Source organism: Bactrocera dorsalis, chromosome 5 (assembly GCF_023373825.1).
Source record: "Bactrocera dorsalis isolate Fly_Bdor chromosome 5, ASM2337382v1, whole genome shotgun sequence".
NCBI classification, from domain to species: Eukaryota; Metazoa; Arthropoda; class Insecta; order Diptera; family Tephritidae; genus Bactrocera; species Bactrocera dorsalis.
Window position 1 is genome coordinate 66,218,305 of NC_064307.1, and position 23,289 is coordinate 66,241,593.

General features: G+C 35.8%; 1 protein-coding gene across 5 annotated transcripts in view; it reads right to left on the reverse strand.

Moving 5' to 3' along the window:
- LOC105225948 (receptor-type guanylate cyclase Gyc76C) overlaps nt 1–23,289 on the reverse strand; it is a 140,494-nt gene that overhangs the window by 116,355 nt on the left and 850 nt on the right. For 4 of the 5 annotated variants that reach the window (XM_049458874.1, XM_049458875.1, XM_049458873.1 and 1 more), the window contains one exon: nt 22,498–22,902. The gene's annotated coding sequence lies outside the window, so the exon portion shown is untranslated. Of the gene's footprint in view, nt 1–10,319; nt 10,605–13,273; nt 14,795–22,497; nt 22,903–23,289 lie in introns of those variants that run through there. The other variant, XM_049458871.1, reaches the window with a different exon arrangement.

The following is a 23,289-nucleotide window of genomic DNA, read 5'->3' on the forward strand; positions in this document are numbered from 1 at the left end:
ATTAAGCTACTGTCACACGCGCATGAAATTTATAAAAATTTAGCTCATAATCGGGTATAGTTAATTTTAGTCACGTATACGCCAGCGCACACCAACTCGCCCGTTGGTCGCCATTGTGGCTGAGGCGATTTAAGTGGTGCAACGGTGCGTATACGTTACGGCTTATTTATAATCGCCTTTGCAAACACACACAGCGAATAACACTCAATCCCAACGGCACTAACTTGCGTCTCTAGTGAGTAAATGACGTTTGGGATTAGTGTGTTAGCGTCAAAAGAACTTTATGTGCATAAATTTGAGAAACATATTTATTTGTTTACGACGAAACTGGCAGTTAGAAGTGTGGTTTTAGGTTGAACTTTTCAGTAACATGCATAATGGACGTGCGGAAATTTTCAATAAGTTGAAGTAAAAAATACGAAAAGACTTTTTCGACTAGCCAGTTATTAACTATTTTTGGAAAATTCAACGTTGATTTCACGCATCTCTTACGTCGGTGTCTTGAGGCAGCTGAAACCTCAAATAAAAAAGTTTTCCATACAAGAATTTGAATTTGATCGTTCAGATTGTATGACAGCTATATGCTATAGTGAACCGATCAGAACAATTTCCTTGGAGACTATATTGTTATCTTTGGTAATAATTTATACCAAATTTCGTGTAGATATCTCGTTAAATTAAAAAGTTTTCAATACAAAAACTCAATTTTGATCGCTCAGTTTGTATGGCAGCTATATGCTATAGTGATCCGATCTTAACAATTTCCTTAGATACTATATTGTTATCTTTGGTAATAATTTATACCAAATTTCGTGTAGATATCTCGTCAAATAAAAAAGTTTTCAATACAAAAACTCAATATTGATCGCTCAGTTTGTATGGCAGCTATATGCTATAGTGAACCGATCAGAACAATTTCTTTGGAGATTGTACAGCTGTCTTGGATAATAATTCATACCAAATTTCGTGTAGATATCTCGTGAAATAAAAAAGTTTTCCATACAAAAACTGGTTTTTGAACGAACAGCTGTATGGCAGCTATAAGTTATAGTGCACCGATATTGAAACTTTTTCAGATATTATGACGCTACCGTGGATGTTAATTCACACCAAATTTCACGAAGATATCTCGTTAAATAAAAAAGTTTTCCATACAAAAACTAGGTTTTGAACAAACAGCTGTATGACAGCTATATGCTATATTGGCTCAATCTGAAAAAATCCTTCAGACGAACTAAGGTTTCTTTATATAATAATCTGTGCGAAATTTCATGAAGATATCTCGTCAAATAAGAAAGTTTTTCATACAAGAACTGAATTTTGATCGGTCACTTTGTATGACTGCTATATGCTGTAGTGGTCCGATAACGGCGATTCCGACAAATGAGCAGCTTTTTGCCAAGAAAAGTATGTGTGCAAAATTTCAGGGCGATATCTGAGAAACTAAGTGACTAATTCGTGTAAACATACAGATACAGACCGAAAGACTGGTGGGATAAGTTGGCTAAGAGTCAGAGAGTTAAATACTCGAAAAAAGCAAAAATGCGTAACCATCATTCAAGTTATTTTATCTATATGAAATTTAGAAGCATTTGTTTTTCAATGCTTAAAATTACCGTTATGTTTGCACATACGTTTTCCTCTGCTTATTTATTGAAAGTGTCAAAGCAATTCCAGCAAAATTATGGTAAACAGCGATAATGGCAAAATATGCAAACAAAAAAGTCAGCAAAGCCAGCCAAAAAATGTCAGACGGCATCAAAGCCAGTTAAGCGTGTATAATTCAATGTTTTTAATTGGCAGCAGTGATTCACACCAAAACAAAAGTATAAAATAAATAATAATATAAAATAATTGGAATTCATAGCGAAATTACTTTAATGAAATGAAATTCAGCGAAAGAGTGAAATATTTTTCAAAAGCGCTTGCTAAGTGTATATGTGTGTGAATAAGTCAAAACATTCAGTCAATGGAAATTGATTGAAATTGATTCAAGTCAAAAGTGATTTACGATAAAAGGAAGAGATATATTTATTATAAGCGGGAGCTTTATTTATTATAAAAGATACTGGCGAATATAAACTCGCAAAATCATATTCAATTGTTCTCAAAAGAGAAGATAAGAGGCACGTTGAGCCTACTTTCATTTAAGCTGGCCACGCGTCAAGGTGATTGTGAAGTAATATGGGCTTCATCTAGTCGATAAACGCTGACAGCTGCATTGCCAGCTCTGTTACTGCGAGATTGAAGCCTGTATGATTCTTTTACGATAACCTCTTCGAACTTGTCCTCACAATATTGTCATCTACACTAACAGCCATCATTCTTTTTTTTCTTATAAACTGAAGCAAAACCTGATCCGAGTCAAACCTAACCTCAAAATATTACCACACGACTGGCTCAACCAACCTTAGCATTCGCCTGAATATATACTACACTTCCATAAACACATGCAACTCTGCGCCAACTCCAACTCAACCATATTGCAGTACTATGATACGTATAAAATAGCCAACTAAGCGTGTTTATTTGAATTTCAACAAATTTTCGGCATTTATTTGATTTGTTTGTTTAGCAATGGCCACTCGCGCAGAGGAAAATTTACATAAAACGGCAGCACTTGTTATAGTAGAAGAAATCTGCATAACTGTGAAAATAAATTTTGGAAATTTTAGAGCCATCAGCAATAGACTTCTCTAAACAACGTGTGCCTCATGTGCCGCGATTATTATGCATAGCACGTCCACTGCCAGACGCCGCTGGCGGGATGTGCTTGTGCGCAAAGTCTGGCACACTGGTGTCAAAATAATTAAAAAAAAAAAAACTCAAAAATATAGTTAAAAATATTGTATTAAAATTCATAATTTGCATTAGACGCTGCTGTGTGACTCTGCTAATTATACAGTTAGTCGTGTTTGCGGTGATTTTCCTCTGCAGCGTGTGAACAGCGTTTACGATCATATGTTTTTGGATTATTTACGTAGCTATTTTTGCTTTAACTGGCATGACTTGCATATATTTTTCGATACACACTTTTATTTCAGTTATTTTTATTATAATTTCAAATATATTTGCTGAGAAAAATGTAAAAAAAAATATATATTCAGTCATATATATATTTCTTTCATTCATCATTTTTTGACTCTGATTCTCCACTAGTTAATGAAAAATACTTTAGAAAATTCTATGATTCTCAACTAGTTATTGAAAATTCGTTTACGAATTCTTTAACTTTCATTATTTTTTGCTTTGGCTGGAAGAATTTGTATATATGTATATTGTAAGTACGAATAACATGTTGAGAAATATGCAAAAAAAAAGTAATTTTCAGTCATACATTTCTTTCATTCACCACTTTTTTTCATCTTCTAATTCTTAACTAGCTAATGAAAAATTCTTTATCATTACTTGGCTGAAGGTTTAAAATGCCAGAGGTAGAGATCCATGAATCAAAAGACGAAGCTGTACTACCTGCAAACCAGTTATAAGCCGGCACACCTCCAATGCAACAGGAGGAGGTTTCGGTGGTTGAAGTACTACGCTGTAAACATTAACGCAAAAAAAGAAGAAGAGTTTCTTCGCTCTCCGGTCCAAGCGACCGAGGGTTCCAACTCTGGTAACTAGAGAGGGCCCCGAGAAGAAGCCAAGCCAAGACGAGTTGAAGCCACAAGCTAGGTACAAGGTGGCGATCGGAATAAGCAACCGTCATCGAAGACAAGTCTAGCCCGGGCACAATTCGCCGCTCAAAATTGACAATTATTGATATCTTTAGCGAATCGAATGCGCCCTCAAAAAAGAGGAAGTGCAGAGACGTAGCCGAGAAGATAGACGCTAAGCACGCGGACAAACTCCTAACGTTCAAGGCAGCGGCGGCAGCCAATGAGATTGCGAAACAGCATTTGCCCGTCGCGCTCATAGACCCCAGTAACCCGCTGGGATAAATGTCACAGGAGCGGTGGAAAATAGTAGAAATGAAGCTACTGAAAGCCCTCTACAAGCGCACCCATGCCGTCATTTGATGGAGCAGGATGGCTTAGCGGAGTCAAAATCTTAAAATGTAACGATGACGACGAATTCTTCCAAACCTGTGGGAAGAAACTAAACTGGAGGTGGTGAAAAACAATAATATCGTATTCCGTCGGTACCCAAGATAACCATACCTTGCGTGGTGGACCCGGAACATGCTCTGCGGCTGCTACAAAAAGGTTACCATACAAGTGATTTTTCCCTTTTGATCGGTTAATTTGTATGGCAGTTAAGTGCAATAGTGGTCTGATCTGAAAAATTTCTTCGGATATTGTACCGAAGGGTTAAGAAATAATGTATGCCAGATTTTGTGATGATTCTTGATTCTGATCGTTCAACTATATGTTATAGTGTTATCGACGATTCTAACAAATGAGCAACTCAGATAGGATGTGTGCAAAATTTCATATCAATAACTCAAAAACTGTGAAACTAGTGCGCATAAAAACAGACTGACAGACAGACAGACATGGTTAAATTGACTCAGCTCATCACGCTGTTCACTTATATACATTTTTATAGTCTGCGGCGTCTCTTCCTGGCTGTTATTGCTGTCAAAAGTTGTTTTCGCCACTTTAAACACAAATAATATAATAATAATAATTCACACTTTACAAAAATAATATAAACAAAATATTTTAAAAATATTGTATAAAAGCAAAATGATTATTTGTTGTTGCAGCTAGTGTAAAATTCAAGCAAAAACAAACTAAATAAACTAAATGAATAATAAAAACAAACTGCCACAATTTGGCAAGCGACCAAAACGCAAGCGGAAAAAGGAAGCACACACACACACATACACTTACAAGAAGCTTTGTAAACATATTAAAAATGTAATGAATAAAAGATCATTAGGTGCAAACGAAAATAAATAAATATTTTATTTGACTTGAAACAAATTGCAGCGTTTATTTTTAGCAATATTTCAAGCGGCGGCGGGGTGGTAGCGGGCGTAAAATCGCTTAGTGGCACCTTTGTGTAGTTTTCCGCCTTTTGTTTATAAATGTGGAATATTTAACTTTTACAAATGGCATATAACCGATGAGCCAATTCGATATTTTTGCAGCACTAACACACTTACGCAAACACACATGCATATGTGCGCACTGGCAGGTATAAACAAAAACAATTGCATATAGAGGCGTGAAAGCAGCAACTGCAACACACAATTAGGCTCGTGCTTTTGACGCAAGTTTTTGTCGGAAGCTTTGCGATAACTGCAAACAACTGCAATGCAACGCCTGATTTAATTGTCAGAAGTTTTCGATGAAAATTTTTTAGGAGCAAACATTGAGGTATATGCGAGTTATACATATGTACATATATGGGTGTATATGGTGGCTTTGTGAAAAAAGCGAAATTATTGTTTTTTTTAAGTGATTAAGTCTATGTATATTCATTAATATTATTTACGCAGTGCTTTTTATAACATTATCAAAGATGAAGCTTTCTATGATCATCGACTGGTTTTTGGCTTTGAGTCTGAGTATATACGCCAACTAGTCCCACAGTTTTTGAAATATCGCTCTAAAATTCGGCACACACCATTTTCTTTCCAAGTACTTACTCATATGTCGAAATCGCCGATATCGGACTACTATAGCATATAGCTGTCATATAAACTAAATAATCAAAATCTAGTGCTTGCATGAAAAACTTTTTCATTTGGGAAGATATCTGCACGAAATTTTGCACATATTATTTTACAAAGTAATTCTACTATCTCCGAACGAATTGTTCATTTCGGGCCACTAAAGCATATAGCTGCCATACAAACTGAATTATCAAAAACAAGTTTTTGTATGGGAAACTTTTTTATTTGAAAAGCTATATTCACACAATTTGGCTCGAATGATAGTCTCAGACAGCGTTACAATATCTGAAGAAATTGTCTAGATCGAAGCACTATAGCATATAGCTGCCATACAAACCGACGTCCCAAACTCAAGTCCTTGTATGGTAAACTTTTTTAATTGATAAGATATTTACACAAAATTTGGCATATATTATTATACAAAGCAATGCCACAATATCCATAAAAAAATTCCAGATCTGAGCACTATAGCATATAGCTGCCATACAAACCGTCCACACAAAACCAAGTTTCGGTAAAGAAAACATTTTTATTATTTATTTCTTTATAAATTTTTGCATAAATTTTTAGCCAAAGCAATGCTATAATATACGATATCGAAATTACTACCAACAAACCACTTGTTGTCTTGTTTACTTGCTCATCAACCCTGCACAATTTTTTTCTAACAAATACCCACTTCTGTCCCTGTTGCCAACTTTTTCTTAGTCATGTTATTTAAATGCAATTTTCTTTTCGCCCGCTGCCATTTTAACTGAAATTTATTGTATATACGCTTATTTTTAATTTTCGTAATAAATTTTCACCCAGCTTGTTGGCTTGTTGTGGAGCAGCAGCGGAGCGACGCTGTCAGCTGCCAGTCGAATGTTAGCAAATCAAACACATTTAGGCATGTGCATTTTGTAGGCGTCGGCATTGTATACATTACACTCATTAATTGGAAAATATGCTGCTTCACTTTCTGCAAAAATACCAACCACAACAACAACAACAAACGAAAATCTACGTAAAAATGCGCATATTGTTACAAATTTTGAGGCGATGGCGTACATGCCAAGCCAGCGACGCGACTGCACGAAATGGAATTCTAATTTGCACCCAGCGTACACATGCAGAGAATGACAATTCGCAACGTCGATTGTTTTTGAGTTTGTTGTTGTTTTTGTTTTTGTCTATTTTTGTTTATATCACTTACATTCTTGCTTAACTTAAGCTAATTCAAGGCACACGTATGCGGCTAGGTGTTTATGTGGGTATTGGTGTACTAAATTTACTTCGTGCAACTAATAAGAATATTTTGTTTTGTATACAAATATGTCTGTAGGTGTGTTTGTGTATGTGAAATGTATTTAGCAAATGCCAATTTTCGCGCGACGTGCATACGAAATGGCGCCTATGGCTTTGGCATTGCTGGTGGCGTTGGCATGCGAGTAAAAATTTTGCAATTTTAGGTGATTAAAGGAAAGCAGAAGAAGAAAAGCAGGATGGAAACAAGAAAAAACGTTCATTTAACTATAAAGTATGCCCTTCACAAATAAAGAAGTTTTCGTACAAGTATTAATGATTTTGTTCGTTCAGTTTGTATGGTGGCTATATGCTATAGCAGTCTGATCTGAATAATTTTTACGGAGATTATAGCGTGGTCTCGAGTAGTAATCCAAGCCAAATTTCGTGAAGATATCTCGTCAAATAAAAAAGTTTTTCATATAGAGGCTTGAGTTTTATCGTATAGTTTGTATGACAGCTATATGCTATAGTGTTCCGATCTGAATAATTTTTACAGAGGTTATAGCGTTGTTTTGAATAGTAATCCATGCCAAATTTCGTGAAGATATCTCGTCAATTAAAAAAGTTTTCCATACAAGCACTAGAATTTGATCGTTCAGTTTGTATGGTGGCTATATGATATAGTGGTTCGAATTGGAAAATTTCTTCAGATATTATAGCGTTACATCAACCAATATTTCATACGAAATTTCATGGAGATATCTTCTCTAACAAAAAAGTTTTTCATACAAGGACTTGAATTTGAACTGCCATTTTATATGACAGCTATATGCTACAGTGTTCCGATATCAGCAGTTCCAACAAATAAGCAGCTTATGGTGCAGAAAAGCATGTGTACAAAATTTCAGCTGGATAACTCAAAAACTAAGCGACTATCTTCCATACTACCTGGCGTAACAAACCAAATTTACCCTGTTCAGGGTATAAGAAAACCGAAAGGGTTACCGGCATGAAAATAAATTAGCATAAATAAATGATTAGAAAACGTGTTAGCGCACTGAGATGCCGTTAGAATAACAACGCGTAATTTTACTGTGAACTACAGCTGTTCAACCGCAGCGAACAAATCGAGAAGAACAAATATTCAAAAAAAAATGCTTTACAAATTTACTGCCGTGTGGACACAGCTTAACGCCAACTGTACACACAAAATATTGAAACACATTTTTGCTTATAAACGCTATTTGTCCTTCCTCTTTAACGGTTTTATCAACTGCCAAGCGATACCTAATTATGCTGTCAGCGAGAGCAAATAATAGCGAAGCGCACTTAAATCAATAGCTCGGCTCCGGCGCAGCAGCACTGGGGTGCTGGGTATTTCCACTTCAATTAATAGTGCGAAAACGCCCAAAGTTTTCTTGTTTTTTGTTTTATTTTTTTTTTTTAATAAAGTTGAAATTGAATGTTAAAACAAAAGAGCGCTGACAATAAGTGCAAAACGGCAGGAATATAAAAGTTGAAAGGCACTAGTGGAGCAAAGTGTCGTTTCCCAGAACTTGGCAGTTCTACATTGACTGCGCCCCACAAATAGAATTTCTAGGGAAATCACGTTAGTCGCGGTAGAATAATTTTTTGCCGATGTCGCTGTGTTTTGGGCTCTGAGGACCTTATACACTTTTTAGTCAAAAATAAAAAAACCGATAGATGGCGCTAAAGATTATATGTTTAAATTAGTCAAATGATGGGCAGTTCAAGACGTCATAAAGCTAACAGAGATGTAATCGAATGGTTTTTTTTTATTTGTGTCACATTTTTCCAAAATGAAAAATCCGATAGATGGCGCTAGAGATTATATATTTAAATTTGTCCAATGATAGGTAAATCAAGACGTTATAAAGCTACCCTAGAAACTATTAAATCAATGTTTCTTTAATTTTCGTTAAATTTTCGAAAAACAAATTACCCGGCAGATGGCGCTGGCGTAGAGTTGGAGTCAAATGTCGTATTCGAACGATTTTCTTGAGAATGCCAAAGAAATTTTAAAGCAATATCCAAAAATTTCAGAATTTCATTGTTAATATTGATGTTTGCAACAATAAAAATTTAAATAAAATATTTTATTTTTTATATGAGAAAACAAATGTTGAAAAAATGCTGTTTTTTACTCTAGGAAACTCATGTAACCCCTCAAAAAACATACTGTTGAACAATAACGAAAATCGGCTGCCATATAAATATTTTATATTGAGCTAGAAATATTACAAAAACGAAACTAAATAAATAACATTGCTAAAAAAATACCAAAATTTGACTGCCGGACCGCTATACTGATTGGCAGTTTTCACTATTGCTACTCACTTCGGCACAAAGTCAACCACATAAACTATTTGCTCCCTTCCCACGTATTTGGGCTCATTTGTAGAAAGAATTTGCCAAACTAATCAACCGCGTGTGCGCTGATAACTCTCGAAATACCAGCGAGCGCGTAAGATGGCTGATCTGAAAGTTATGTTACACACATTATTAGTGTGGATATGATAAGATAAGATAAAATGAACAGAACAGCGTGGATAACAAAGCGCGGCATAAGATATTTTACGTTTACACAACAAGTATCTAACGTACGAAGAGTGAAAGCGCATGCCGAACTAATACAGAATTGGAGTTCAAATAATTGAAATTCTATGTTTCAGCATAAAAACAAAGGAAACACAAAGGGAAATATGAAAAAACAAGCAATTGACAAATTTTTTTATAGCCAGAATATGGTATGTCACGAAGTTGGTAACAGCCAGGAAGAAACATTGGAGATTCTGTAAAATAAATATATACATAAGTAGTTGATCAGTGTAACGAGCTGAGTCAATTTAGACTAGCGAAGTATACCTTCAATTTTTGAGATGTCAACCTGAACTTTTGCACACGTTCTTTTTTCTTCAAAGAGCGCTTTATTTGTCGAAATTACCGATATCAGACTATTATTACTAACAGCTGTCATACAAACTGAACGATCGGAATGAAGTGTTTGTATGGAAAACTTTTTTATTCGACAAGATATCTTTATGAAATTTGGCTCGGATTATTGCCCATATTAACGCTATAATCTCATAAGAAATTTTCCAGATCGGATCACTGTAGCATATAGCTGTCATACAAACTGACCGATCATACTCAATTTCTTGTATGAAAAACTTTTTTATTTGATAAGATATCCTCACGAAATTTGGCGTGTATTCATATATTAAGCAAAGCTATAATATCTAAAAAAATTATTAAGATCGAGCCACTATATCGCATAGCTGCCATATAAACCGAAGGATGAAAATTAAACTTTTGTATGGAAACTTCTTTATTGGTGAAGTGTCTTATAGCTTCAAAGTGAGCTAAGCAAACAAACCGAGTTCAGAAACAATTAATAACTTTATCGTCTCTAAACTATTAGAAAAATATGTTGTATTTATTTACTTACATTATGTGCGCACAGCTGCAGCAAATATTTATGCACTTCTGTTGTTGGCAGAATTTTTGTTGAAAACTTGGTAGTATGGCTTTGAGTGGACACAAAACGTCACGCATACATAAATATGCGCATATTTATTATTTATTATCACCAATTTAATAACACTTTAGTACAAAATTTCGAAAATTTGCAGCCAACGCAGTTATTTTGATTGAATAATTTTTAAAACACACACAACTACTACGTTAAGCTTTAGTTGAACCCTGTGGGGGTTAATAACCAATATGAAATGCGCTGAATACAGAAAAAAACAAATTATAATTTTAGTTTATTTATAACATATATATTTTTTTAATATTAAAAGGTTATAATTTTTTTTTTAATAATTTCAAATTATTTTGTTTTTAATAGTTTCAAAATATATTCCTTTTTAAATAATTGCAAAATATTTTTTTTTTTACAATTTTTTTTTAATTTAAAAATAATTTTAGTGCATTTACAGTAAGTTATTAAATAATTGAAATTTTTTTAATTTTAAATGAATTTTTTTTTTAATAACTTCAAAATATTTTTTTTCTAAATACTTGAAAAATATTAATTTTTTTAAATTTCAAAATAATTTTCGCGCATTTGCAGTTTATGTATTTTTTAAAATATATAACTGTATATGTATATATCTTTTCATTCAAAATCATATGTAAATTTGTTCGATAATATCAAATGAATTTACTAAATTTACTTTTTGTTATTATTCCAATATTGAAATTTATAACTGTATATGTATGTATATATTATTTCTTTATTTTTTCTGTATATATACACATTTATATATTTATTTTATTTTTTTTTTTAATTTTTTTTTCATAATCATTATTTTTTAATTTAATCTTTTTTATTTTTAAATTTTATAAATTTTTGTTTTTAATTTGTATTCCACAATTATTCACATTTTGCAATTTCTTTTACACATTCAATTATACCATAACTGTAAACTTCTCTCAAAGTGTTATGAACTTAAAAATTGCTTTAAATTGTAAATGTTTTTCATAAATCATATGTCTCGTTGCCACTTCGCCGCCATTTTTACTTATTTTTCTCACATTTAATCTGTGTGCAAAGTGTGCGAAATGCCAAGCAAACAAAAGCGCACTGGCTTCTACACTCGGTCAGCTGATAAAAGCTGAGCCGGCGGTTATCGCCAACGCTGATTGCGCTTCGTTTCGATTTTCTTTCGCTTTTAGGCTTTGCGACTTATGCAATTTTTCATAATTAATTTTTTTTAATTATAATTATATTCGTCTTATTTTAAATTTTGCTTAATTATGTATGAATTTTTAAATTTAATTTAATTGAGTATTTTAATTTTTAATTTTTATTTAATTAATTTTTTTTTTTTAATTTTAAAGTTAATTTTATTTATAATTTTTATTTTTGCTTATTTTTTTTAATTTAAATTTTGATTTTTTGTTTTTTTTTAATTTTAATTTTTTATTTTTTTTTAATTTAAATTTTTGTTTTTACTTTTTTTTATTTTAAATTTTAGTTTTTAATTTTTTTCTTTTGGTTTTAATTTCTTTATTTAATTTTTTATACTCTTTTTTTAATTTTAAATATTATTTCATTTTAATTTTTTAATTAATAATTTAATTTTTTTGCATTTTTTATAGATTTACATTTTATTTTAGTTTTAATTTAATTAATTTTTTAATTTTTGATTTTAATTTTTTTATTAATTTTTTTTTTTTAATTCCATTAATTTTAAATTTTATTTATTTTTAATTTGTAATTTTACGACGTATGCAATTTTTAATTTCTTTTAATTATAAATTTCGTACTATTTTACTTATAATTTTTGTTTTATTTTTTTTATATAAGTTTTTGTTATTTAAATTTTTATAATTTTTTTTAATTTTTTTTTTTGCATTTTTCATTTTATTTTTAATGTTTGTTTAATTTTATTTATAATATTATATATTTCTAATAATTTTAATTTTTTTAATTTGAAATTTTATTTCATTTTTAATGTTTAATTTTTGTTTTTATTTTTTTTTAATTTTTAATTTTTTTTATAATTTTTTTCATTTAATATTTTATTTTTATTATTCAGTTTTTGATTTTATTTTTTTTTAATATTTTTTATAGTATTTTAGTTTTAATTTTTAAATTTTAATTTTTTTATTTTTAATTTTAAATATTTTTTGATTTTTATTTTTTTTTTTTTAATTTCAGAATTTTAATTGCTTACTTGGCGCTTACAAATCTTTCCACAATACTTGCAGTTTTTACTTTTGTATTAAAATATGTATTTGTGTATATATTTAATAAAAATTTCTGCTGAATAGCAACGAAATGCGCATTAACCAAGCAATTATCACTTGAACTCAAACAAATTTTCATTTAATTTTTTGTTTATGTTTCCAAAATGAAATTATGAATTTTCTAGCCGCAAAAGACATAAAATGTTTTTTTTTATTTATTTTTTTTTTTATAAATACTTGTATGTTATATTTATTTTGCTAACAGTTCGACATACACGAAAATAAACGCATTTACATACTTATATGCACAAAGAGCAGTCTGTGTGCTTTTCTGCTTTGGCAGCATTGCACGCTGGCACTTCTTCCGCATTTACAACTGCGTCATTTTTCGCGGTGCTTGCCCCCTACTTAGAAGCAATAGATAAATAACAAAATATAAAAATAAAATAAATATAATAAATGTTGAACAGCGACAAAATGATCTAAAAATTTAATTTTATATTTTTTTTTTTAATTAGCTTTATGTAAAAATAAACAAAAAAATATGTCATAACACAGTTACTTTTTTTTATATATTTTATAGCATTTTTTTAACATGCCGCAACAGACATTTTCACTCAAACACACATATCATTTCATATTTATTTATTTTTTAGTGTTGATTAAATTATTATTTTGTTTTTGTTTTTATATTTTTTACGCTACTCTGCCTTTTTCTGCAGCGATTCCGGTATCATAACAGAGTTTTTCCACGCCTTTCCAGTACGTAAAAGCTGACTGCAACGACCACCGACGTTTAACTGACGTACCGACATATAAACCACACAGCGACCGCAGTAAACGAGCTGAAAAACTTCCAGCTTGCACTAGGAGACCACGGTATTGAAACAAACAAAAAAAAAAAGAATCTATCTAACTAGAGACGTAGACCCAACATTTACTCGCAACTTTTATCGCAGACGAATAGAATAATACTGAATGCACACAGCGCTCAGCCAGTTCACAACGCAACGCTACGAACTGAGCGCATAGTCGCCGATAATTTGCTCTGCACTCGTGTGAGTGCGCCGAGCTAACGGCTGGCACTCAGCTGTTGCTCAATTGCAAAATGCGCAGCTCCACAACTCCCCAAACCGTAAACGCTGGGCCGCCAGCGCCAAGCGCCCAGCTTTAACTCCCCAACCAATGTATTCAGAGAGAGTAAGAGGGAGAGAGCAATGAATATAGCTAGCAATTGGCGCAGGCGAGCGAGATAATTGAGCGTAAAGGGTTGAGCCACAAGTTTGGTTAAGTGTTTGTCGTCGCATTGAGTATATCTATGAAGAGATTTTTTTGGAAAACACGATTCTGCAGAAATTGTTGTTACTAAATATTAGCTGTTAATTAATAATACTGCAGCTACTGACTTAGTTTCTCCTAAAATAATGAAACTAGTGATAACTTATAAACTTTGTCTCTCCAAAAAACGCATTTCCAACATACATATCCTGTCAGCGGTAAGCAAATAAAGGTTCCGCAATTTGTGTTTGGTTGAGAATGTGTCAAATTCACCACGAAATTAAGCATTTTACTCTTCGTTAACTCAGCGCTACTCTTGGTATTTTCCTTATTTTGTTGCTGTACGAAGCAACAACGTCGAGATCACACGTTCGCTCACTCTTTTTCTCCTCTCTCACACACACACACTCTCCTCGCACACTCTTTGTGTCCAACACTGTGTGCGTTTCTCGCACTTTAACGCCGCGAGCGCGCTCTACAAACAAGTCACTCGTAAAACACACAATACGTATATCACACAACAACGTAAATTGCAGCAAAAACATACAACAACAACAAGAGCAAATCTATTTTTAAACTCATATTAATATTGTTCTTTATTTTATCAGCGTGGTGTGCTCACAAAAAAAAGTAATAATAATAATAATAAGTACGATTCAACGCCAACGACAACGGCAATGGCAACAACACAACAACAATAGCAACAACATGTCGAATTAATATTATCTACACGCCATGCCCGTGTGTAAAGACGAGTGTCTATAGCAAATAAACAACAACAGACGGCTGAATGGCTGGACGGACAGACGAAATCTTAACGAATGTACGGACAGACGGACAGCACTACCAACAACGCGGGCGAACAGTGGGCAGCGCGTACATTTGGTACTGCATGTGTCCAATATATACGAAACATGGGTTAAACTTCGTCCAACATGCTGTTTACCTGCCTTTGAATTTGTAGAAATTTATGGATAATAATGGTTTTAGAACCCCGCAGATAATTCGGAATTTTCGAGGTATATGTTTGGGATGCTCTTTAAAGTGTAAAAATAGAAGGTTTGTAACGAAAAATATTGGGTTTGTAATATTCCAAGTCTGGAGATCAAGTGCAAAATAACTCTTACCTACAGCTACTACTTTGGGATCAGTAGGCAATTGAGAAGCTGATCGCTCTTTTGGCGAACAAAAACTACGCTCGATAAGTCTTTCATTATTCCAGTCCTATTATACCGCGCAGAAATATGGACGATAACGAACGGAGATGAGAGCACTCGAGAGAACCGTTCTCCGCAAGGTCTTTGGAGCCATACACCTGAGAAATTAATATCGAAAATTATGGTAACACGAACTGTATGAGCTCTGCGGCGACATGGATACAGTTAAGCGCATAAAGATCCTACAAATGCACTGGTGGTGCCACGTCGTCCGCATGGATGATGAAGCTTTAGCGAAATGCTCCTTCGACTCAAGGCCCGTGGGTGGACAACGGAAGCAAAGGTGCCCACGCATCCAGTGGAGGACCAAGGGTATAGTGGTTGTAGAACTGGATTGACCTAGCAATAGAGAGAGGCCACTGCCGAAGCCGAGCCACGGTTGAAGTGACAAAGAAAAAGAAGAATTTTGCTTTAATATAAACAAAAAGGTTTTCCATTATTGCGGCTGTAATTCAGCATTAAGATGCAGAGTATTCTCTCCTAAAGCGTTAAACGTCTCGGTCTTATCTGCGTTAAATCGGCACGACACTGGTCCACGACGCGAGATATGGCGCTCACTAACAGTTTTCTTCAATAAATTGATTGTTTCGTCGGAGCTGTGGGGCATATAACGCCATCTTGTTGGAACCAAAGGTTGTTCACACCAACTCACGTCCATTCCGGCACGAAACCTTTTCAACCACTACTCATAGCTCTACTCCCCATTCATTCGGGACGTACTCATTTTTGAATAAATACAGACCAATGGGTTCCTCTGCGAAATCTTCTTCTTCCTTATTGGCGTAGATACACTCCTCACGGTTATAATCAAGTTTAAAACAGCGTGCCAGTTGTCCTTTTCACTGTTTGGCGCCAATTGGAGATTCGAAGGTAGCCAGGTCCTTCTCCACCTGGTGTTTTCAACGAAGTGGAATAGGAAGACCTTCCTCTGCTTTCCCCGGTGGATACTGCGTCGATTAGCCTCAGAGCTGGAGTGTTCTAATCCATGCGGATGACTCGACCTAGCCAGCACAACCGCTGTCTCTTAATTCGCTGAAATTTGTCAATGTTGTCGTATATCTCGTACAGCTCTCCGCTCCATCGGCTGTGCTATTTATTCGCTGTTGCCAACCAACAAGGACCATAAATCTTCCGCAGAACCTTTCTCTCGAAAGCTGGTAACGCCGACTCATTAGCTGTAGTCTTAGTCCATGCCTCTGACCCACATAGCCGGGCGGGTATGATGAGTGACTTGTAGAATTTAGTCTTTGGTCTTCGAGAGAGGACTTTACTTCTTAAGCATTATCACAACTTCGCAAATAACTATACATACATACATAGCCCCATAAAGCTAAAAACCCCAAGCAATCTGAGAAAATTTACTTCGATAATCTAATTATTGGCGTACACCGAGCTCCATGACACGCCTTATGGATTGACAATTAGCGCAAACATGCCAACCACTTTTATCATAAATTCGTGACGTCAATCACTGGTTAAAAGGCTGTTAATATGAAAATAATAGAATTGCTCTAATAAATAATTGACAGATAAGATTATGTGCTTGCGCCAATAATTCCTACCGTACTCAAGTGTCGCGTCTATCAACACTTGCATTCAAAAGTGTAAACTATAATTAATGAATGATAAATCCTTAATAGCTTCAATTACAGCAAGTTAAGTGCAAAACTTTTCATTCATTAAAATCACAGCGAATTTACAAAGCTAGCCGTACATTAATTCGCACGATTGCGCTCTCCAAGCTATGCTGTCGCGCTTTATGTAATACGCTCTCTAGAGCGGGCGCTCATACTGTTTACTGCAGCCGCGTTAGATGGCCGTTTCGTTTTAGCGCATCGGCTTGCTAATGCCCAGCCCACTAAGATCATAGAGAGCAGGTGATCTCGACTTGGCGTTAGCAACCTCTGAGACAGCGCTGGCTTTGCAAGAGTTTTTGCGCAATTTTTATTTCCAGTTAGCACTGTTTTATCAAATTTACACCATTTTCCTAAAATATTACATTTCCTGCGTCGTTTTACGGTTTTTTTCGAGTGAGCTACAAAGTCGTTTTTCATTTCCTCAAATCACTCCGCACAGAACCTACCAAAAATTGCAATGCCTGCTTTGTTTACTGTCGGTTACTTCACTTCCCTCTAAATACAAACACAAACGCGCTCTCTGCTCCCGCGCGCATTAAACGCCAACGTGTTGGATCGCGGCGATCTTGAGATTTGCGCTCGTCGCATACGACAAATAACTTTACACAAGCATATTTGCTTTACTCATCTATAGTAACACAAGCCATACTTGCCTATATGGCTACATATTTTCTTGTCTTCATGCTTTCATTGTTTGCTGCTGATTACCCCCCTGTCCGCCCAGCGCGCACAAATCTGCATGTGCGTCTCAGTTGCTTGAGAATAGTCGCCGCTCAGCAGCGCTCGACGCGCGGCGCTTGAAACTGCTCATAATGTTCGTTTACCGCGAATGCAAATTGGTTAGTCGCCACTTGTGAAGCGTTTGCCTTACGCCTACTTCATAAGAAAAGCGAAACGAACAAGTGTCGCGTCATGCCGCGCATAATGTCAACTCTCCAAGCGCTTCCGCGACAACGCGCAGTGGCGTCTAGCGCTGCCGGTGCGGATTACGGCTGGCCGAGTGTTGACACAAAAAGCAAAAGTTTACTTTGTGCTCGACATGAAAATAAACATGAAATCGCTTCAGCTACTGATAAGATGTCGCAGTGCAGACTAATCTTTATTACGCGCTCCCTCGCTCGTTTAGCGCATATTCGCCATGTGCACACATACATACATACACAGTTCGCTATAATAGTTCGAATCGTGAAATTTTACTCGTCCAGCGGCTGTGCGACAACGGGCGAGTACCGCCTGCAGCCGCCGGCATTCACAAGTCAGATATGAGTGGGTCGCTCCTCTATTAGACGGCCTTTTATTCTTGATAGACTAAGTATGTTTCTATGTGCGTGTTAGTATTTATTTTGCGATTTCATTTGCACTACTTGTTATTCCGGCATTGGATCGAAGGGAAATGATAAATATGTTAGTTGCGCACAGAATTCGTGTTTTGCTTTTATTGCAAGCTCCGGCCGATATGCGAGCATTGCTGTATGTGCGTGTGTGTGGGACATAAATGGCGCACATATCGGCGCTTAGTGCGTTAGTTAATTAAATATTCGAAGAATTTGAACTTTATTGGATTTTCTTCGTAAAGGTCATTAAATATACAGACACGCGCTTAAGACTAAAAATTTTGAGAAGAACAGACCAGGCTTGTGCTCAACATTAGTAATAAATGCTTTCTACTTGAGTGTGGATGTAAAATACTCAGAGATGAAGCATTGACTACAAATCTTGACCACAAGCCCGACTTTAAAATGACCCCAAAAAGTTTTGAACAACTTAGAGAGAAAGCGTTATTTACTAATGTTGACCGCAAGTCCGCCTTTGCAGTAGACCTCAAAGAATTTTGGGTACAGCTCAGAGAGATAGCGATGATTACTAGTATTGACCACATGCCCGGCTTTGCAGTAGATCACAAAGAATTTTGAACAATTAAGAGAGGAAGCGACCTCAAAGCGTTTTGGACAATTACTAATGTTAACCGCAAGCCCGGGTTTGTAGTAGAGTTTTGACCAACTCGAGCGAAATCATCGATAAGTATCCAGCAGTTCCAAGAAAAAATAACAAATATTGAGACCCTTATGAACTAACCAAAGCCTCACAAGCCTTCCGGTCTTTTCGACTAAATAGCCCAACTCCAAATTGGACTACAACTTTATACAAAATTAGTAATAAAACACTGGAATGCACGTATTTACCTTCAACTCATTCACCAGGAACTGATGTAATAGATACCCTTGGACTTGAGTTCAACTACGTCCCGTTCCCCTACATATCCCGATTTGCACCCAAATTCAATATAGTCATATTTTAGTCCATAGCTGCATACGATCTATATTAATACGTTAACAATGGACCCCAAGTACATTCAATGCAGGCGACAGGCACTACCTACAGATAGTCAGGTCCCGGTAACCGAATTGTTTTATTTTAATGAGCCATGAGCAAGCATGGCTCGGTTACGTACCACGTTTACTCTAGTGGATAATCCTCATAGACGCCTCACAATGCGCACCAAAGACGGTATAGCTGTTGTGGAGCAGAATATCGAAAAGGACCCGAATGAGTCGACTTTCACAAGAAAGTTTTGTTCAGCGATGAAGCTCACTTTTGGTTGAAAGGGTACGCTCATAAACAAAGTCGTTACATTTGTCAAAAAAGTCACTTTCTGGTGCGCTTTATAGACAGACGGTCTCATTGGTGCATATTTCTTCAAAAATAAAGCCGGACATAGTTTTCTAGTTCATAGATTTGTGCATGAATTGGAAGATGTTTTTGTGGACGACCTTCGGTTCCAACAAGACGGCGCCACATAACATGGAGCCAACGAATTAATCAATTTATTGAAGGAAACTTTTGGTGAGCGCACTATCTCGCGTCGAGGGCTTGTGATGAATCCTCCAAGAATGGATGTGTTCCAGTTAGATTACTTTTAGTGGATTTTTGCGAAGTGGCTTGGGCTCGCAGTTAAGCCCCATACAATTGACGTCTTGGAAGAGAATATTTGTCGCATTCGAATTTTCGTAAATATATTTCGGGCAATAAGAAAGTTTTCCAAAGATAGACTGGATTTTGATCGATTAGTTTGCAGCTAACATAGAGCTAGGCATAATATCTCGTCGAATAAGAAAGTTTTCTCTAAGTCATTCAGTTTGTATGGCAACTCTATGCTTTAGTGCTCCGATATCGACAACTCCGAGCTTGTTGAAGAGAAACAGACGTGTGCAAATTTCAGTTGAATATCTCAAAAACTGAGATACACACAGAAACACATTACAAAATAATGCAAGGCCGCGCGAGCAGGAAACAACAGCAACTTGTTGAATCATCAGCGGCAAGGGTAGAGCGGGCAGCGAAAGCCGAAACGGCAAGTAATAACATCGTGTTCAAATTATAACCGCATTAAGCAGGGCTGCAGAGGTTTCAGCAATTTGTGGAAGACATTTCAATTTGCAAAAATCGCTTGCCGGCAGAAGATAAGAAAGACTTCGGGTTGTAAGAAAGATTTCGCATTGTAAGACAGATTTTCATGCAAATCTATAAGGCATACATACAGATGCATAATTTTTTATAACAACGCAAAAGGGTGTTGGAAGTACTAACGTAGATTAAAGTAGAGTATAGTAGAAGAATTGAGGCGCATTGTATTACACATAAATGCTGGGAAAAGACACCACCGCCGCCGCATTCAACAGCGATAAACGAGCAAAAAGAGTGCGCGCTGGAGCAAATACATACATACATACATATGAATATGTAAAAACAGGCACGAAAAAATGGCAAAGATTTATAAATAACAACCTTTATCAGTCGTCGCTGGCATATTACAAAAATGCACACTCATGTGTGTGTGTGTGTGTATGTGTGTGGGAGAGCACGCCCCTTGTACAAAGGCTAAATGAAGAGCGCATATTTTGCTGTGGACCAGTCAACGACAAGTCCAGTGAGCAGATGGAGACGCCGAAGAGCGCGAGTTTTCTCCGTTGTGACGCTAACCTGAGAGCTCGCTCACAGAGAGTTCGAATGATGTACGATCGTGTGCTAGAGATGTTACAAAAGCAAAACGAGAAATGTAATAAACAAGTGGAATAACAGCAGAAATCAGAATAAAATGTACTGTATGTAACATGTGCTTATGTATGTATGTATGTATGCATATTATTATCTATACACTGCAAATATGTAATGCCTTGTTGTACGTAGTCAAATTAGATTACATACATACATACATATAGTATAATAAGAGTATAGTATGCATAAGAATATCACTGCCGCCTGGGTTAGGTTAGGAAGACTAACCCAACAGCAGACATGGCGCACTATTGGAATAGAAAAGTTTACGAATACGTGATAACAGTCAATGAAACTTAAAGCCAACCATAACATCCGAAATATTAAACGAAGTATACTAATAAAACTCTTTATGAAAGAATGGAGGAGAGATCGGGTACAATTACACCCGGAACCGAAGAGCTCTAGGGTGTCCTGCAGGAATAATTTGCAGATTTTTCTCCAACAATTCCCTACAATCCCCTCCGGGTACCGGGCTTCGCTTAACGAAGTTATCTATACATACGAGTACTTGTTAATCTGTGTGACTTTTTCTTCTTAGGCGCTAATTGGAGATTCCAAGTGTAGCCAGGCCTTTCTCCACCCAACCTTTCCAAAGGCGTGGAGGTCTTCCACTGCCGCCGTCGGCGGGTACTGCGTTGAATACTTTCAGCTGGAGCGTTTTCATCCATTCGGATGACATGATCTAGCCGGTGTAGCCGCTGTCTATTAATTCGCTGAACTATATCAATGTCGTCGTATAACTCGTACAGCTCATCGTACAATTGACTGCGGTTCCTGCCGTTTCCAATGCGCAAAGGTCCATAAATCCTCCGCAAAACATTTCTCTCAAAAACTCGTAACGAGGACTCATCAGATGTTGTCATCGTCTACGCCTCTACGCTTTATAGCGAGACGGGGATGATGAGTGGCTTCTAGAGTTTGGTTTTTGTTCGCCTCGAGAGGACTTTACTTTACAATTCCCTACTCAGTCCGAAGTAACACCTGTTGCCAAGAGTTATTCTGCGTTGGATTTCGAGGCTGATGTTGTTGTTGGTGTTAATGCTGGTACCAAGATAGACGAAATTTTCTACGACTTCGAAGTTATGACTGTCACCTTAGCCCAAGGCAAAAGAAAATCAACCTCAGCTTTAACAAATTTCAAAGTCAAACAACTTTAACAACACAATAGGCGAAGTGCTCGAATTTTCGAACGCCAGGCACAAGGTTATAATTTTTTTTTCCAAGAACAACTAACAATTTTGCTTGTAATCCAATATTGGGCGAGATAGTTTTGCTATAATTAAAAAGTAATGCCTACAAACAGCTTAAAAACCGCAGGGGAGGGCAACTCTGGCCAAGATAAAGGCGCAGCTTATCAACGAACGCACTCAAATGAGCGGAGTTGCAAACAAAGCACGAAATTCCACAGAGTACGCCTATACAAGAAGAAGACGAGAGATGCACACAGCAACTAGTGAAAGATTATTATCACGGATTACGCTCTACCTAGCAATAAATATGCATGCAACAACAGCAACAAAACAAGCTAAATGTGCGCCTACATAAGTATGTATTTATAGATGTATTATATGTTCAAAAGTGTATGTAATAAAGAAAAGTATATAGGCAGTTTTGTAAATTAATGAAAATGATCGTGTGTTTGCACATACATATATATCTACATATGTTGTATGTATGTAAGTGTATCAGCAACATTACAAACAAAAATCAAATATAAATTTACGAAACATGTACTCACACTACTCCGAGGATGTTAACGAATTTTTTAGTTTCAGCAGCCGCTCGAAAACGGAACACGTGCATATTTTCCGCAGTCAAATTCCACAACACAAATACTTGCATGCATACATATGTATGTATGTAACTATGCATGTGTTTTCCACTTTCTTTCACTTGTTTATTTATTGCATTATGGTAAATAATATGCTACGAATATATGCTGACTGTATATGCACATACTCACATACTTGCATATAACTATGTTTGCACTCGTGTGTGTTGTATTTATTCTCACTTATTATTTTTCACTTTTCAACAACTTTACAACATGCACACACATGCCCAAACATGCACTGCATGGTTGTCATATTTTATTATACACTGTTGTTGGCATGTAAACTGCACTTGTTGATTTGTATTGATTCTGTAAAAAGCAGCAAAGCGGCGCACAACAACACGACGTGTAAATTAATAAAATATAAATAAAACAAATTTACAAATTCACAAATCAAAAGCAAAACACAAATACGTAAATATTTTCAACTTTGCTATTATCAACGACGAAATCTTGTAGCAACGCAGATCGCGACCACTTGCAAGCACGAACACATGTAAATACTCGTATGTATTTGTGTATAAAAATGGCACGGTGCCACCACGACGACGACGACGACAACGGCAACGGCAGGCGACCACTCTCTTTCACCACAATACGCGGAATGAGCGCCGTGGCGGAAATCGTTTGTAAGATCTGCCACACGAAGAGCGCGTTTGTAGGCAGAAACAGACGCTCTTCCACTAACGCGGGCGT